General features: G+C 29.9%; 1 pseudogene; it reads right to left on the bottom strand.

Moving 5' to 3' along the window:
* Positions 1-7,582: 7,582 nt before the first annotated feature.
* Positions 7,583-9,052, bottom strand: LOC114385263 (annotated as a pseudogene).
* Between the last annotated feature and the right edge of the window lie 796 nt (positions 9,053-9,848).

The raw sequence follows: 9,848 nt of genomic DNA on the forward strand, positions 1-9,848 counted from the left end.
GACTTGCATAACGATTAAAAAAGTTACACATTAGGGATTTTGAATTGCTATATGTAAGCAACAAAGGAAGAGTGAAATACTTATGTTATATTAATTGTTGAACTGCTAACTAACTTAATAGTTCCTTAAGATTGGCCAACTTAGGTAAGTCCCTTCATTAAAAAAACAAAAATGATGATTTCAGAACTTGATCTTTGCTTCGCAATGAGCACAATCTATCTCATGCCAACAAAAACCACTTTCCATATGGCATCAAACCAGATCTACCACGCTTTCATGGCATTGAGCTTCCCGTGTGCCACCCAAAATCATGAATGATCATCCGATAGTGGCAATCAATTAGAATAAAATCTCACGAAATAAGTAAATATTAACGTCTTCTCTGAGTTTATAGAAGGTGATTTCTATATCAATCAATGATTAGGAAAAAAAGCAAACTCATGAAATAAACCCAATATTCAATCAGGATATTTTCATCACACACTTTGGCTTGAATGGTAGACATTCATGTACTTGGAAAAAAAACACAACGCTTAATCATGAGAACAAGATGTTTAGACCAGACTAATTAACAAACTTAATATATTAAAAAGAAAATAATAACAATAAAAAACATAGCACAATACTTTGATTGAGACGTTTGTGGGAGATTTCAAACAGCTGATGATCTGATCTAAGGTGGATACGCTCGTGAGTCACCATCTAAAACAATAATAACACAATTGAGTTTGCATTATAGGAAGAAAAAAAACAGATAGAAAGAATGGGGATTAATTAAAAGAGACTAGTCTCTTGAAAATTGAAATATGGGTAGGCCGGGGGAGATGTATTGATGATTGATCTAACTGTGAAAAGAAGTGTGAAAATATCTTTTGTGTGTGACATTTTATGAATACTAGTATTTTGACGGGCTGATTAAGTTTTTAATTTTTAAACTTTTTAAAATTTTATTTTTTTAGTTTTAAACAAAAGTTTGATGGATTAATGTTTTCTAATTTTTTTTCTTAAAGTTTTTAGTTTTTAAATAAAAATTTAACCAATTAATGTCTTTAAACTGTTTAAAAATTCAATTTTTAGTTTTTCAAACAAAGTTTGAATCACATTATTTTTTTTTATTTTATATAGATGTACAGGATTAAAATTTGAGTTTTTAAAATTTTTTGAGAACTTAATCGGTCAAAATTTTGTCCAATGACAAAAAGCGTTAAGGGATGCTTGGTATAAGAATATTTTTTTGTTTCATGAAAATGTTTTTTTTCCATGCTTAATTTTTTTAAAATAACATTTTCAGGAAACCATGTTTATCGGGAATTGTTTTACTACATTTCTAACAAAAATATTTTCATGGGAAAAAGTGAAAATGTAATTTTTTAAATTTAAAAACAAGTTTATAAAAATGTTTTGTTACTCTTATTAATTCATTATTTAATATGTTAAATAATAAAAATTTGTAGTAGAATTACTATATATGTTACTTTTTTGTTCACAGAAAATTTATATGAGAATTAATCTTAATTACTAACCAAATAAATTTCATTATTCTTAGAAATCATGATTTTCAGATTCATATTTTTTAGAAATGATGATTCTCAACGTGAAAAAAAAATCATAATTTGACACAACTTATTATTAATTTAAATTCATAATACTAATACTTCGATCAATTTTTATTAGACAATTTTTTTTCAACAATGACAACTGTAATTGACTCTTTTTTTCACGAGCATATAACCTTTTGTCTTTGTGATGTATCTGATTCTAAATATCACAAGTTGATGCTCGCTTTCGTGCATGTGTCATTTCTTTATCATAGTTATGAAAATTATTAAAGAAATTAATATTCCTTTTTTAATACGTGGAAATGGGATGTCGAATTTCCTCCATCGCATTTGATACAAGACAAATGTTTTTCATTTCTTTATTTATTTTCTTATCTGTGGTGAGGGCGAGGGGTTAAGTTGCAGATTCTCAATGAACAATATAAATTGTATGACACATCGAGATTCTCCAGATGATTGTCTGCAGTTATTTAGGGGGGGATCGATGGATTCATGAAATAAGATTTTTTTTTTATAGATAATTTTAGTATAGATCACCGTATACCTAACAAGTAATTGAGGTATATTAATTCTTTCTTAAAAATTAAAATTTTGATTGTATATAATATAAAAATTAACTATGATCATAAATAAATAATAGTTTCAAATCATATAATAATTTCTCATTTCTCATGAATCCTAACAGATGGGTTCTTTCTAACTGTTAAGAAATTTAATTCAATTGATTAATCACATTGTATATAAATTTTTATAAATTATCTAATATTTATCTTTCATTCTTATAAATAAATAAAAAATCTAGTATCCAATGTTAAACCTCTGCTCAACAAGGTGAGTTATTAATTAACTGCTCCTAACTTAGTATTGACAAAAGTTGTTCTTAAATTAAAACCCACATGCTTGCCTAATAAATTCTTGTCACGATCGAATGAGCTTTATCTCACAACAAAACAAGTGTAACTGTGTTGAATATTCTAGAGCCCCATCATGCTCAAAAGTCAGTATTGTCAACTATTTATTAAGGTTTTCATCATAAAAAAATCCAAATCACAACCATTTTTTAGTCACGTGCTTGAAACTGTACATATAGTGACACGCTTTGTCTGATTTCTTTTAAAAAGGCCACTCATGTTGTCTCATAGTGGCAGTGAGTCACCCTAATCTGGAATTGCTCATTTGGGATTACGTACACATGATAGGATCGTTTAATTATATTGGTTCGAAACTTTTTCTTTTTAATAAATTATTTAAAGAGGCAAAGATATGCCACAAACTTCTACAGAAATTTATATTATCATTTACTAATGTGTATTTGATTTTTCTAGAATACAGTTTAACGTTTGACGGACGTTTGTTTCAATGGGAAAAATAATCTTTCACGCTTGTTTTGTGTTTTATAAGTCATTCAAGGATTTAACAAGTAACTAATACTACAACTTTATTTATGGAAAATAAGATAAACAGAACCAAAATTATTAAATTAATGCATTTTTATCCTATTCCTATCAATTGAATCAATTTTCGTTGACATGATTTGAAATCTTTGAATTTGGTGTTCTAATACAAATCCAACATACAAAAATAAAATAATTATGATCATTTGAAAAAATTACTTTTATTTCAAAAAGTACTTTTTTACTTGAAAATCAAATATGCATTTAATTAATACATTTTATTACATATCAAGTGAGCAAGTTTTGCTGTTATATATTGCTTGTGGAACGATGAAATTAAACTACATTAAAATTCAACTATACCTATCCACAAATGGAACATATTTACAAACTTAATTGGAAAGAACTAAGATTGGGAGAAGAGGATGCAGTGTGTGGAGTTGACCATGCCCTTTTCATTAGTATTATTTATTTCTTTCATTTATGCCATTCTAATTTCTTTCTTTACTTTGTTGGATTCCAAATGGTTCCCAAAGACAGAAGAGAACATAGCATATCTAATTCATAATGACTGTAGCTAGCAGCAGCATAGCATTCCCGTGATTCATAGTATTTCTTCCTAACGTGCAGGGTCGAGAACTAAACTAGCATTCTAATGCCTCTGCATGATGAACTCTGAATGGTAGTTTAATGTCGGCATCATGGCATAAAATTGAGGGACAAACAATGCATGGTTATCCAAGCCGTCGTTTATGTGGGGTAAAACCTTTCATTCGTCTTGTCAAGTAAGAAAAGTATTACCTTCTTTGGATTCTGATCTTTCCCTACACAATTTGTTCCATTTGTGTGATGGAACAAGTGGCAGATTAAGTACCTTTAATAACGAAAATTAAGACATGAAAGCGATATGTTGATTAACTATATTTTCGTCCATTATGTCGTGAAGTATTTATTTCTAATAATTCTAATAGAGGTGCTAGGTAGGTGCCGACGCGAAGTTTGAAAAGGTAGCGCTACTGCCATATATTAACAACATATTAGACATAATTTTCGTCCCTTTTGATTACATATCAATCTCAACGAAGAGAAAGAGGTTAGTTTAAAATTTCATTATTGGTGATAAAAACAAATCTCATTAACATATTCTCTAACACATTTCCTCTGACACATTTTATTATTGATTAAAATTTATTTAAAATTATAAAATAAAAAAATTCATTAAATAACAAGTGAAACCTATAAAAATTATAATTTTTAATAAATTTCAATCAATTATAAAAATTGTGTTGCTATTTTTCTTGTTGATAATAGTTCATTAAAAAAGATAAATATTAATCAATGTCCTAAAAATATTAATTAAAAAATTTAAAGTAAAAATATTTTTATTGAAAGATAAAAAATTGTTATTCATAATTTTTTTTATGTTCTATAATTTAGACGATAAATATTTTTTTTAATTCTTTAACTGGCCTAAAAATATTAGCCCGCGAGACCCTTAAAAAAATAATGTACATTGGATAAACGGTTTGCTCTTGTCATTGTCTAAAATTTAGCCATTCAATCACATTAGAGAAGTCAGTCACCAGATGTAAGTAATTAATAGGAAAAAGCTCTTTACATACCCTACTGGGAACACAGTGCACATGCACGGATCGAGTGGCCAAATTTTAATGGCTTATATTAAGGGTGGTAACTATCATGTTGGACAAATTAAGTTAGAATGTATACCGGGGTTCAACTTCAACCTAATTCAAAAATCACAACTAATGTGTTAACTTCCTGTTTGCATTGCCGGCTGAATTATGTTAAAAGTACTAGCTAGTAAGACTCTTTAATTAGTTATGTTGGTCTATTGATTAATTTTAGTTTATATGAATTAAAAGTGATGATGTCGTTAGTTAAGTGGCTAATCGGCTACATTCATATATCCAATATACATATTGCATGTATATATTCAATGTACATTAATTTGAATTCTTCAACTCTTTTGGTCGTTGTGGGGTCTTTATACAGGCCTGGAAAGAACATGGAATATAATGTAGTTGCCAGAAAAAAGAATTGGTGGAATGTGATTCACATGCATGTGTTGTGGTCCGGTTTGTTAGTACTTATGTCTTAGCTCGATCTCGAGATATGGATGTTGATTTACAGTTGAAAATATGATAATAAATTTAACGGATAAAAATAAAATAAATATAAAAATAAGATTTTTGATCTATTGACAAAATTATTTTTACTTCAAACTTAATTTTACAATGAATTCTCTACCATGTTCTAATTCTACAGTGAAAGCAATTCGTCACTGAGTTAATAAGGATTAGGAACTCATACTACATGTGTAGGATTAGGGAGATCCATATGTTAGTTAGTAGATCATGTAGCCGGTTAAGCTCACAAAGAGGACCTTGGCTTAAATCTTCTTTGTAATCCACTTGCAGATTGCCTTCAGTTTCTGCTGAAAGATTTTATAGGATTGTTTATGCCTCGAAATATTTGTTTGTAGTTTTCCATGGGGACATGCCCCTCCTTAATATAAATTTTCTACAGTACTCATATTGCATGACATATTTCATCAAGATAATTTTATTTCTTTTGTTTACTTTTAGAGAGAAAATTTTAATTTATCCTTTCCATTAAAAGTTTAAAATGTTAAAACATTGATCATCTTTAAATGAAGGAAGTACCATTTTTAGAACTCATGCACACAGACATTCACTTATTCACCTAGTAATTCATATTACTTTCTTAATTCTTCATAATTATCTGGATAAACTGTTTTCGATTCTCACAAGATAAAAAAAAAAACTGTTACAAGCTCTTTTACAAGTCTCAAAGAGTATATTACCAAAAAATTTGTTGCAGCTTACAGCTCTTTGACTGAAATTCCCTAGAGGTTATAAAATTGCCAATTGGCGAATGATATTAATTATACTTTGGGCGGGGAAGACGAGGCATAAGAATTTGGAGACATAAGGGGTAACTTCAGTGCGTGTCAAGTGGACAAACATGATTTTAGTTGGTCCGTCACTTGCAACTAAAAATAAGTGTTTTTGAGGCAGTTGTTTCTAACACGCACGCCAGAAATAATTTTTAAAAATAAGTGAAAATTTTGTCAAACAGCACGAGTTTGAAAATGAAAGCTGCTCATTTTTTTAATGAGGTTAATCAATCCACTCCGTTTAAAAATGAAAATAGCATTTAATATTTTTTCTTATGACTAATAAATATCTCGTAAATTATACATTTATAAATATATATATATATATATATATATATATATATAAATGTTTATATTTTATTTTTAAATTATTTTAATCGATGTTAATTTATTGATGATTTAGAAATATATTATTATATGTAACATTAATTTGTGGAAATTTAAGTATTGAGTAAAATAATTAAGGAAATTTAAAATCATTCTTGGGTTGATGACCAATTAAAGAGAACAATGGATTTAATTTGACATAAAAATTCATAAAACACTTATTACAAGACAAGAAAGATATATTCAGTAAAAAAAAAAAAGATATGTGACTACCTGACTATATGAGAGTGTTTATTTAATGGAATCTTCTTACATTTTTGGAAATCACATCCTAGAAATATTATATCTAAGAATGTTATTTCTTAGCACATAAAAATGTTTGTTCTAAGAATATTATTAAGAGTTTTTAAATTATAAGTGCCTAATTAAAAACTTCGCATAAAACTTTAAGAATCATTTAACCTTGAAAACTTTTTTTAAGATGTGAACTTCAATCACTCAGAAAATAGGTAATTATATTAATATTGAATCAAATTATAATAAAATTTCATTTTGTATCATTATCCCTATTTTAAATTTATTAATAAAATAGTGAAAGTTAAATTTTATTAAATATATTTAAAAATGATTGGATTATATATACTAATGAAAAAATTATTTTCATGTGTAAAATATTAAAATAAAGAATGATTTAAAATAACAAATATTTCTTATTAAACATTAACCATAAACTTTTTAATAAATAAAATATTTTTAAGTAAGAAAAAAGTTTTTATCTATGATCTCAAACAAGTATCACATCTTGTACATTGTTGTTGTTGTAAGGCTTCAGTGCCCTCCTTGTTTATTATATACACATCATTACTTTAAAAAAAAAATACGTATCAAATTATTCAAATTTTAAGATTTTTCGCTCTGTACAAGCATACAAGGGGAAAAAGGGTTAGAATGAATAAGAGAATAATCAAGCAGATTTCATTTCATATTACTGCATACCATTTTATCCCTTTCATTCATGATTTAATGTCCTTTGGCTAGCGACTAGTCTTTGGTTCAATTGTTTCACTTTTAAAAGTCGAACGGCAGAAAATTGTCGATCGAAATAGGGGTATTTTTTTGTTACAAGATTCTAGAAGACATTTGATTATATTTTTCCTTCAGTATAAAGAAGATTATTGATTTTACTATGCAAGGAAAATCACACAAACCACTAGCTGAGTATTACATAGTATTTGCAATTATAACTTTGTCATTTAGATTAAAAAAAAACAGAAAAATTATAGTTGTGTTGGCTAGAATAAGTTTAACTATGTGCTACAGCTAAATTATACATCCAAATTGGAGCAACATTTTCTAACAGGAATTCATTCCATTGTAATACTTGGAAGAAGGTATTCACTTGATGCTTGATGCGAACATGTAAAAAGTTTCACAATGGAACTAGCAGTAAGGTTGTGCCTTCTCTGTACTTCTGTAAATCCTCCACAGAGAACTTCTTCTACCCAATTTTCATTGTCTTTACCTCTGTCTGAGACATATGCAGCTGCAAGCAATTGGTCCATGACTTCTGACACTATCTGTAATGCACACTCTGATCCAATAGTTTTGTGGAAGCTACTTGTCATAACTTTCACCACTCTATCCGCAAGTTCATCAAAATTAAAAGGTTTAAAAACCACTGTTTCATCAACCTGGTCATACAAATCTTGCAACCAAAGGTTTTGGTTCTCAGTTGAGGCATGTTCCAAGTTTCCATCTTCCATTTCAGTGTCTTCAGCTGGAAGATTCAAATCTAAATACCAATTTGATTTTGTGTGTGCTGTTTTAGCCGTGTCTGAGATTAAATGCTGATCATAAAATTCATTTGACCAATGAACTTACGTTCATTTACTAAAACTAGATTGGAAATTCTCTCTATTGAACCATCAGCCACACTAACTCTTTGGCTTCTGATGTCTCCACTCACATGTTCAACTGCTATTTTGATAGGCGTCACTTTTACCTTTGCTATTCTTTCCTCAGAATAGTTGTAAGGATCCTTTGCTTGGTGACCAGAGAAAGAAGTCACAAATATTGCATTGTTTACACCAACTTCTCGGTGTGAGTGAATAAGCTTTCTGGTCTTGATGGCTTGGGACAAACTATTTTGAACCAACACATCAGCCTTGTCTACATTTTCAAGGAAGACCACAGAGAAGCGTTTCTTGCAAAACTCACCCACAATAAAATCAAGAGTAGTCTTCCCTCTGAATTTCACATTGCATCCTCTCATTTCTTCAGAACAAAGATCCACATAAAAAAATTATCCCGGCTTCCTTACAAGAACTTAACTAGAGAAACAGAAACTTTCTTTTTACCATTCCTATCAGGCCCCACAAAATTCATCCACACATCACCCCTTTGATTTGCTCCAACCCTTTTTGCATGGCAGCCAGCTATTGTTCTGCTGATAACACTTGAGGCTTCATCTTGCCAGCTAACCTTCTTGGTAAGGACATCAAAAAGAATTTAGGGATTTCTTGCATCAACGTGTCCCCAAAAGTCTTTTTTTTAAAAAAAAAAAAGGTTAAATGCTGGGATGGATGTTTCAAGATATTTCCATCAGCAACATTAAACTTTGAAGAAAATGAACTTGAGATTTCCTTTGGAGGCTCCATTGTATATTGAGTGGAAGGTTTCTTAGATTGATTGCTGGTAGGAGAGGAGCACATTCCTAAGCCCAAATCTGTGGTTACAGAAATCACAGATGTGGGAGACATCTGGCTTCCATCACATACAAATGAAGTGGAACATGTTGCATTTGAAATATGAGATTTTCTTCCTATACCGTACATACTTCTACATTCAACATTTTTTTTAAAATTCCAAAATTACCCATGTTAACTTATTCTTCTTCCTATGTTTGTTCTTTATTTTCTTCATACACCATTCATTTTTGTTTTGTTTTGGTGGAGCTCCTCCTTTTTTGTTGTGGCTGGTTTGGTCGAGGTGCATTGCCGCGGTGGTTCGTTGGTAGTTCGTGGTTAGTGTTACAGTGTAATGACAAAGGATGTTAGTTCTTTTCTACAACTTCGATTTGTGCTAATAAATATACGGATTTGCAATCCGTAAGGTTCATATAGATTGGGAATCCATACTTCACATCTAAGCGTCAATGAATCAGGAGCAAAATTAGTTTTTCACTCAAAATGTTGGGTGTAGAAGAAATGGTGTTGGGTACAAGAAGAAAATCCGTTAAAATATTGCTTGGAATGTTTGAAACTTACTTGGGCCTCATGAGCTCAAAAAGGGAGTTGTTATTCTCACCCATGACACTACTATTCACCCCCATTCTTTTTTAGATTTAGTTTAAAGGATGAAACTACCCCTGTTGCCAGTTTCCCACACCCCCACCCCTCCTCCTTCTCTTTCACCTGCTGCCATCTTCACACCCTCATCTCCTACTTCACTTCTTTACCCTTTTTTCCCCACTACCTTCTTTCTTTGTCTTCATAGCCTTTGTGAGAGGTGCATTTTTTCTTTTTGCATGTATTTGTTCAACGGAAATGTGATTCTGTTGTATAACACATTTTCGTTGATAAAAGTGTACAACAGAAATGGGACTCTATAGTGTATGTGATAAAGAGCTAC

This window comes from Glycine soja, chromosome 14, assembly GCF_004193775.1.
Source record: "Glycine soja cultivar W05 chromosome 14, ASM419377v2, whole genome shotgun sequence".
NCBI classification, from domain to species: domain Eukaryota; kingdom Viridiplantae; phylum Streptophyta; class Magnoliopsida; order Fabales; family Fabaceae; genus Glycine; species Glycine soja.